Raw genomic sequence first — 10,358 nt, 5'->3', positions numbered from 1 at the left:
CTAGCCAGCTTTCCCAACACCATTTATTGAACAGGGAATCCTTTCCCCATTGCTTGTTTTTGTCTGGTTTGTCAAAGATCAGATGGTTGTAGATATGTTGTGTTGCCTCAAGTAGCCTTCATCCAGGGGATGCAAGTCTGGTTCAACATATGCAAGTCTATAAACGTAATTCACCACATAAACAGAACCAAAGACAAAAACCACATGATTATCTCAATTGATGCAGACAAGGCCTTTGACAAAATTCAACAGCCCTTTATGCTAAAAACCCTCAATAAACTAGGTATTGATGGAACGTATCTCAAAATAATAAAAGCTATTTATGACAAACCGACAGCCAATATCATACTGAATGGGCAAAACCTGGAAGCATTCCCCTTGAAATGTGGCACCAGACAAGGATGCCCTCTCTCACCACTGCTATTCAATATAATATTAGAAGTTTTGGCTTTTGTTGTCAATGCTTGTGGTGTAGATATGTTGCGTTGCCTACGAGACCTCTGTTCTGTTCCATTGTTCTATATCTCTGTTTTGGTCCCAGTACCATGCTGTTTTGATTATTGTAGACTTGTAGTGTAGTTTGAAGTCCGGTAGTGTGATGCCTCCCCTTTGTTCTTTTTGCTTAGAATTGACTTGGCTATGCAGGCTCTCTTTTCGTTCCCTATGAAGTTTAAGGTGATTTTTTCCAGTTCTGTGAAGGTCATTGGTAGCTTGATGGGGATAGCATTGAATCTGTAAATTACTTTGGGCAGTATGGCCATTTTCACAATATTGATTTTTCCTAACCATGAACATGGAATATTTCTCCATCTGTTTGTGTCCTCTCTTATTTTGTTGAGCAGTGGTTTGTAGTTCTCCTTGAAGAGGTCTTTTACGTTCCTTGTTAGTTGTATTCCTAGGTATTTTATTCTCTTTGTGGCAATTGTGAATGGAAGTTCACAGATGGCACTATGGCCTCATCTGTGGCTCTGAAAAGGAAGAATTGGAAGGAGTTCATCACAACTAATGTTTAACAAGCCCCTACCATTTGCCAAATCACTCACCCCTGGCAACAACCTAAGGAGCAGGGGATTCTTATTATATATCTTTTATAGAGAAGGACACAGAGACATAAAGACATGAATTATCTTGCCCACATCACTCAGCTAATAAGTGGTGGAGGCTGAATAGGACCTAACAGTGTGTCTGCGGAGCCCACATGCATTGATTGAACACGTATGTATTGAGCACCTGCCATGTCCAAGGCCTTGTGTGATTAAATACAGGTATGATTAATAATATAACAATGACAAATCACTGACACTTTGTAGATATAAGATTTTCACTTTTGTAGGTTTCAGGCACAGAATTATGTATCCAGTAATAGTGAAATTGATCCCACTAGTTATGACAGAAATGATGATACATTTAAATGAGTTGGGTGTTTTAGAATCCTTGACAGAAACTGAATGAGGAATGAAATTGTTTCCATTTCACACAAAAGGAAACTGAGGTGAAGAGGGGTAAATTAATTTTGTATGGCATGAAATAGAAATTCAAAGTATAGGAATTTGAGCTTGCTTCTGACCTTTTCTGAGGCCCCCATGCTCTTGACCACTATAGACTCAAGCATCACCTTGTTTTTCCACTCATTCGATAAACTTTTTTAAACATTTAATTATTTAGTAGATTGGCATTCATCATGAGCTTCTGTTCCTATTCTGCAGGTGGTGAGGCCCTCTATTGTCCTGAGCCCACCGGTCCTGTCCCATGACCAGGGCCAGCTCACCAAGGAGCTGCAGCAGCACTTAAAGTCAGTGCCATCCCTCATGTGAGTACCTGAGGAAGGTGAGTGAGTGCAGACAGACGGGGCCTGGTGCCCTTGAACAGTTCCTGGGTCTCTGCTGCCCCATGTCTCACAGGGGGCCATGCTGGGGGAAGCATAGGTAGTCACAGTACTGGCTTTTTCCTCCTTTTTCCTTTCATGCAAGTGGCTTAGGGATGGGGTAGAGTACTTGACTTATCTGGATAAAAACCACTATCTTGGTCAGAAACTCAAAAAGAATAATTGCTGACATGTTAACCTAAAGAAAAACAACCAGACAAGTGCCCAGAGGTACTTCAAAAGGCTGTTTATTATCCTGCAAAATTTAGGCAGGAGTTGTGGCTTATGCCTGTATCCCAGCATTTTGGGAGGGTGAGTCAAGTGTATCACCTGAGGTCAGGAGTTCAAGACCAGCCTGACCAACATGGAGAAACCTCGTTTCTACTAAAAACACAAAATTAGCTGGGCAAAGTGGCACATGGCTGTAGTCTCAGCTACTTGGGAGGCTGAGGCAGGAGAATCGCTTAGACCTGGGAGTCAGAGTTTGAAGTGAGCCGAGATAGCACCACAGTACTCCAGTCTGGGTGACAGAGGGAGTAAAAAAAAAAAAAAAAAAAAACTATTTTGCAAAATTTGAAACAGAAATCAAAAGCAGCAGCTTCTAAACTATTTTAACATGATTCATAATTAGAAATACATTTTATATTATATAGTTCTATATTTTTGAATAAAATAATAAAATCACATTTATTTTACAACATGTAATACTTTTTTTATTCTCCATTTGTTTTGAATGCTCTGTGCAATCTATAAAAAGTCCAAATGTAATAAATTATTCATTAAATTAAATATTATCATGTCATTTAAAATGATTTCATAAATGATAATTTGTTTTTTTAGATTATATGTGTGTGTATATATATATGTACATGATCTTGACTCACTGCAGCCCCCACCTCCCAGATTCAAGCATTTCTTTTGCCTCAGCCTCCCAAGTAGCTGGGAGTACAGGTGCATGCCACCATGCTTGGCTAATTTTTGTATTTTTAGTAGAGACAAGGGTTTTACAATATTGGCCAAGCTGGTCTCAAACTCCTGATTTTGTGATCCACCAGCCTTGGCCGCCTGAAGTTCTGGGAGTACAGGCATGAGCCATTGTGAAGGGCCTGAGATAAAAAATTTTTAGCAATATACTATTAAGAGAAAAACACTGGATATGAAAGAATATTCATAGTTTTATCCTATCTGTTTAAATAAAGATTGAAATAATACATATAAAGTTTACATTTTTTTGGTAATACTTTGCTGTACTGTCTGAATATTGACAATCAATATGCATTATGAAGTTCCATGGCTAATATAAAGTACTCACTGCGTGTGCCAGGCCCTGGGCTCAATGCTCTACATGCATTTTTATTTCATTTCATTCCCTCCACAACCTGAAGTAGTATAACCAACCCATTTTACAGAGTTGAAACTGAGGTTCAAAGGCTGGAAGTTAAATGCCTGAGGTTGCAGTTAATAAGAGGCAGAGCTCCTGGCACTGAAACTTACATGTGCCTTAAAACCAGTTTATGTTCTGATGGTAGGCTACTGTGCTTCACAGAGCATGGAATAGATGGTGCATGGCTGCCAGGATGGACCAGGTATTATTGTAGGTAATAAACAGCTCCAAAAAATGGAAATTTACAACACTTAAGGCTCTTTGTCTGCTCATGCTGCATGTCCTCCATGGCACTCCTGGGCCCTGTGCTCCACATCCCCTCATCTGCCACCAGAATAAAGGAGCAGCCTCTATATGGGACCTATCAGCATCCCTGAGAATTGAGGGAAAGGGTGGCCAGCCTCAATGGCTTCCAAATCTTTTGCCTTGAGGTGACACACTTCACTTCCACTCACATCTCCTGAGTCAAAGCAAATCCCATAACTACCTCCACCTTCAAGGGGCCCAGAAGAGAACCACTTGGTGGACTCCATTAAGGCCACCCTACGGTGTCAGCCTGGGTGGGAGGCTGTGGAGGGGCAGAGGAGGAGAGTGGGGAATTGATGGGAAATGACAGCAGGACAGAGTCACCTCAGCTTTGCTTTATCCTCAACCAGGTAGAGTTTGTCCCAGAGCTGCACAAAATCAGCAGCAGCATGAGCAAACAGGGTAAACTTCAGAAAAAGCAGTTTGTTCAGATGTGATCAGTAGTGAACTCAGAATCAGCTGAGTGACATTGAGTTAGTAAATCTCTGACTGCCTCAGTTACCTTGTATGATAGTGGTGAAAATGGGAGCATTGAGAGAGTTGATTTGGAAGGATATCAGGAGTGTGAACATTCAACATTTTAGTTCCTTTAAGTTACATCCAGGCACTATCTTTCCTGCAAGTCTCCTGTTTCTTTCAGATTGCACAGGTGAGAGTGCTCAGATTAGGGCTGGAGGTCATAAATATTGTCTCCCACACCAACAATTCCCCTGTGTCATGCATACATTCTGTGAGCTTTCCTATGCTAAACACTGTCCCAAAACATTGTGGGCCTGATTCTTCCTCCTTGTTTCAGTGGCCCTGGGTGACTCAAGTGCCCATTCAATGACCAGGACTCAGAGGTCTTAGAGCGATGCTCTGTGAGGCCCCAGGTGCCAGCTCTGCCCTGTCAAAGTGGGAGGCAAGAGACGGGGCATCATCTGTGGGGGTGGTGGTCAGCCAGGCTTGGTGACTCTACTTGGTAGACAGATGATTCTATGCCTGCCACCTCCAATGGATCCACTGCCTATGTGGCTGTTTGTCCTTCTGATGCTCCAGTGGCTGCCCAAGCATCCCAGCCTAGGCCCAGTGCCATTGAAGACCGACCTGGACCCTGGGGACCCAGGAGTCCTACAGGACTCACTCAGCTGTCCCCAGGACTCCCCAGACCCTCATTCTTATCAAGGACCTAGGAGCCCTACCCCCTGGCCCTCTGTCATCAGCCATAAATGATGACTTGCTGCTGTTATCATCACTGCCTTTAGTGGCCAAGGACCTTCCAAGGTGCCAGCTCTGGAAGGAAAGATGTCCTTGGGAGGTGATGACACTCGGGACACAGGTGCTCAACAGGTTGCTTCCTCCTATCCTCACAGTCCTTTACACAGCCATTGACACTCCCATTGTATGGAAGGAAAGCAGCCCAGGGTTGCACAGCTGGTCTCAAATCTAAGGTGCCTGGCTCTGCCTCCAGGAGGGACCTGTCTGCAAGGGAGGTCAACCCTGGCTTTGGGGAGCCTTTCCTGAGCTGCATGAATCACATTCCCTGTTTGAGGCCCCAAATTCTGCTCACATCTCCTTCCTTGCCCTGTCTCTGCTTGGGCTATAATCAAAGTGACCCCAGCAACCCTTCATAGACATCATGGTACTCTCTGCCATTCACTTTTAGGCTAATCTGACTTCAACACTCATTTACTTGGTCTCTCCTTTTACAACGAAGACAACCCAAATCTGGGGCTCTTTATGCAGGTGACAGCATATGAATAGAATTGAATTCCATAGTTGTGTTATCCCTGTTTTTGGTTTTCCTTGTGTCTCAGGGTTGTTTTTCTATTTATGGTAAAGGCATTGGCTTTCCATTTGTAGCATGAATAGAGTATTTGCAGCTTACAATAACTTTGTCATAGTAAATTGTAAGATTTCAAACAGTGGTTTTCAGCTGCGAGAGGCCTGAGTATGTATGAGCACTCTGTGTGATTAGGCAGAAGCAGGCCTTTTGGAAGCTTAGCTGAAGATGGGTACAGGAAAGATAATGGACAGTGGGGGTCTGACCTGGTCACCAGAATGCTGTGTCCTGCTCACCAGCTTGGCACTCCCTAGCCATCACTCATGATGCTGCCAAACCCTCTGGGTATTGTGGCCAAATCCCCCAGGAGAGAGGCTGATGAACTTTGTCTCTTGAAATGCAGATTCCTTGGACATCCCTGGGAGCTCAACTATGAGAGTCAACTTGGTTTTCTCCCTCTCATTAGGGTTCAGAATTAAAAGTCCACCTGTGACAGGCATTAAGATAATATAGATAAGTGACAACATCATCCTGTTTCAGATGTTAACATATCTAGGTGTGTTAGGGGTGATTTGAGACCACACAACTTTGTGCCACACAGTGGAATTCCCGGGCCAGAGAGAGACATTTGATTGCCATGTTATGATCTTGTCACTGAGTGTAAAAGCAGTCTTGTTTCACTTTGGATTCTTTCTTCTGTTGATATCTTATAAGGGCACTTTGAATTTCCAAGTATATAATAATTTTTGGTTAGCTTCTAGCTAACCATCATTGACTTCTAGCACAATTCTGTGATCAGAAACCTGCTGTGTGATTGGATTTGTCTGAAACATATTGAGATTTGCTTGATGAACAAAATAAGTCAGATTAATTTTTGTAAATGTACCATGCATGCTTAAAACCAGTGTAGCTCCAACATTTGTTCCTGAGATACAGATGATGGATGGATGGCTGCATGGATGTGATGGAGATGGTTTGCTATTGGGACTTTCCACATACTTCTGATGCTTTGTTGCTTAGAATACGAATGGCTAACAGGGGGCTGTGGAGCTCCCACTCTGCTGTGTGTGAGGTTCTTCCTGCCATCCTGCCATCATTTGTTTCTTATGCTTTGCAGCCAAGACTGACCATGAGAAACCCTGGGAGCTCAGGAAGGAAGGAGCTGCCCAGAAGCAGGGACATGGAGCTGATGGGAAAGACCAGAAATCAAGTCTGTGAAGGTTCCAGAGAGCCTTGGGAGGCATGTGTGGGGCTGAGATGGGGTAGGGGCACTGGAGGACGTGGGTGCTCCATGGAATGTCCACTGTGAGGCACCACTTTCCGGGGCTGGGGATTGGCGGAGAGGGAGTATAAAGCCCCAGGGTTGCTTAGGCAGTGCCCAGACAGGAGAAGGTGTGGTGGAAATCAGAGCCCTGGTCTCAATCTAATTGCTCCTGAGCCTCCCACTTTCTTGCCCCATGTGTCCTCTGGCTTCCCTGATAGGCTTTCTTCCTGACTTGTAGCTGAACCTTCCACTTGCCCTTGAAGGCTTAGTTTGAACTGGATCCTTTCCCAGACCCCTCCTCCAGGAACCCAACATCCGCCTCCCCAACTCAGATCCCACCCCACCCCCATCCCCTTCCCTCCCCAGCCCTAAGCTACCACCACCTCTATCTTGGCCACCTCAGGGCGCCCTGAGAGCACCAGGACATGTGGGTGCCATGGCTGCTTTTTTGGTTCCTCCTGGGGTTTCCCAGCCATCAATCCACCCATATTAGACACTGGACCCATGGGGTGTCTTTTTTGATATTGGGCTGTGTCACGTGGCAAATTACACAGTGCAGGCCTGTAATTTCAGTGCTTTGAAGGGTTAAGGTGGGCAAATCACCTGAGTCCAGGAGTTTAAGACTAGCCTGAACATCAGAGAGAAACCCCATCTCTACAAAAGATTCCAAAAAATATTAGTTGGATGCCTACTGCACTCATCTCAAACAGAATAAACCAAAACAAAGTGAAATGTCATTTGAGTTTTGTGTCATCTGGCTTGATGACTTTTTAGGAACTTCAGAGTCATCCATGTCTTCTGCTCTTGGAGGCTGCCTCAACAGAGTCTGTCCAGTCAGCGTGATGGGAGCTGAGAAGCCCACCAGATGGAGAGGAAAGGACAGCACCTGCTGGGAGGTTTGCAATATGGGTGTCACTAGGAGTGACATGACCAGGAAGTTAATGAGGACAATATTGTCCTTTGTTTTCTAAAATGTGTATGGTGCAGATCACTGATTGACCCAAAGGAGAAAGGGTCTTAAAGTCCCTATGTTATCCAAATATAAAGAAATGACAGGCCAGGTGTGGTGGCTCACACCTGTAATTGGGAGACTGAGGCCGGGGGATCAGTTGAGGTCAGGAGTTCCAGACCAGCCTGACCAACATGGTGAAACCCTGTCTCTACTAAAAATACACAAAATAGCCAGGCATGGTGGCAGGCGCCTGTAATACCAGCTACTCAGGAGGCTGAGACAAGAGAATGGCTTGAACCCAGATGGTGGAGGTTGCAGTGAGCCAAGATTGCACCACTGCAGTCTAGCCTGGGCAACTGAGCAGGACACTCTCAAAAAAAAAAAGAACTTTTTTGTGATTTTTTTTTTTTTGAGACAGTCTCCCTCTTGTCACCCAGGCTGAAGGCAATGGCAGGATCTAGGCTCACTGCAACCTCTGCCTCCCTTGTTCAAGTGATTCTTCTGCCTCAGACTCCTGATTAGCTGAGATTCCAGGTGCCTGCCACCACACCTAATTTTTGCATTTTTGGTAGAGATGAGGTTTCACCATGTTGGCCAGGCTGGTCTGGAACTCCTGACCTCAGGTGATCCACTGGCCTCAGCCTCCCAAAGTGCTGGGATTACAGGCATGAGCCACCACACCTGGCCTTTTTGTGACTTTTAGATCATCAGCTATTGTTAGTGTTAATGTATTTTACGTGTGGCCTAAGATAAGTTTCCTTCTTTATTTTATTTTTTCTTTTTTTAAAGATGGGGTTTCACCATGATGGCCAGGCTGGTCTTGAACTCCTGACCTCAGGTGATCCACTGGCCTCAGCCTCCCAAAGTGCTAGGATTACAGGTGTGAGCCACTGTGCCCAGCAAGTTTCCTTCTTTTAATATTGCCGAGGGAAGCCAAAAAAGTGGATATGCCTGCTTTACATTAAAGAAAAAAAAAAAGAGACACTCTACATTTGGAATGCCTAAAAACACTACCAGCCATGCAAAAAACATGAGACTGGTAACTTCCAATCTTTTTTGAAGCAGTGGAATGCCCTGGTGATATCTGAGGAGTGTGGTTACCTCTTGGAGGAGGTCGACAGTTTCTAAAGATTATCATTTTTTACTGAAATATTGTAAATGTCACTGACCTTTTCATTATTTCAACTATTAGTATTCCAGGCCATCAGTTTTCCATCTGATTATTTGTATCCTGGGCATGACTTTCTCAGCATTCTGTGGATGCTTATCACTATTGTGTTTCTGGGAGTTTCTACAGTTGGCCTTTTCCTCCAAAAAATTAGCTTGGGTGAGAGTATACTAACTTCCTGTAGAGGTATACTTGTAATCACACATAAGAAGAAATTATTTAAAACAATTCATGGTTCTGGACTTTATTATGAATATGGGGTTTTACTAAAACATCAGGGAAATGATTTACTAGCATAAGAATTATAAAAATATCTGCCATTTTCATTATGAAAATTAAATAGGTTGGTGTTTGTTTAACAGACTGTCAACAGAGCTTTGGGTCAAAAATAAGTTTGTTTTTAACCTTCTTGCTCTTTATCAGAAATGGAGTATGAAGTTTTGGCACTTAAATGGAAAATTCTGTCTAAACTTTTCTGCTTTCTAATTCTATTGCATGGCTGGAAGGAAACCGTTCACTTTCCTCTCTAAAGGTTGACTGCAGAAATGAACCAACAACAGATGGCTTAACAGGAGAAGAAAAACATAGAACAGGCATAAACATGGGAGCCAGCTGAAAAATCAGACTGCAAGAAGGGTCAGATGGTTGGTACTTAAAAAGTGCTGTCTTCTGGAGAGAGAGAGATAGATGGAGATGGAGGCAATGTAGAGGGAGAGTAAGTAATTTTTAGGGGAAATTAAAGAGCCCAGGGAACAGTCCTTTTGTTTCCCATTTGTCAGTGCAAATACTTAATACAAATCTTTCTCCCATGGACCCTATAGACTTGAAAACAGTGGCTATAGATTGGAGACAATTCCAATATTCCAGGGATCCCTGACCAGAATAATAACCTCTCAGAAAATTGCACAGATTCAACAAAAACAAATAGTAATTAATGTGTTCCTTAATGGCTAGTGAATAATAATATTAACTAAAACAAAAACAAGTATTATTTTTAAACCCATCGACCCCCACCAAATATTTAAATCATGAAGTCTAAACTGACAGAACTGCAAATTAATACAGTCCTTTGGGAGGGAAATCTGGTGAATCATATTAGAAACCAATCCTGTTATTTGTTGCTTTTTTTAAAAAACTGACAAAAAAAATCACAAAATGCTGTTTCATAAATCATAGTATATTCTTAAAATAAATGGTATGTAAACACTTTAAAAATGAGATGCTTGTGAGAGAACTAGCTTTGAAGGAGACACAAGGTATTTACAAATTATTCTATTGAATGATAGCTAGTATTTGTGGAACACCTATGTACTAGGGCTGTGCTGACTGATTGGACACCTGCTATTTAATTTTATAATAACATTACAAGGGAGGTGGCATACTAACCTGATTTAACAAATAAAATGAAAGCAAAGGCTTAGGTTTATTATCTAGTATCACTGAAGGAGGACATAGCAGAATCATGATTTAAAACCATGAAACCTTGATTTCAGAACCTATGCTTCCACTCACTATGCCAGCGTGTCATAAAGTATACATACATTTGAATAAATCATTATTTAATGTGCATCAATGTTATGTATTTCTTAATATACAGCAATATACATAAAACATCAATGTTATGTATTTATGTAATATACATCAATGTATGAGTTCAC

The sequence above is a fragment of the Cebus imitator genome, unplaced genomic scaffold (genome assembly GCF_001604975.1).
Source record: "Cebus imitator isolate Cc_AM_T3 unplaced genomic scaffold, Cebus_imitator-1.0 Scaffold386, whole genome shotgun sequence".
NCBI classification, from domain to species: domain Eukaryota; kingdom Metazoa; phylum Chordata; class Mammalia; order Primates; family Cebidae; genus Cebus; species Cebus imitator.
Note: the sequence above shows the minus strand (reverse complement) of the source record.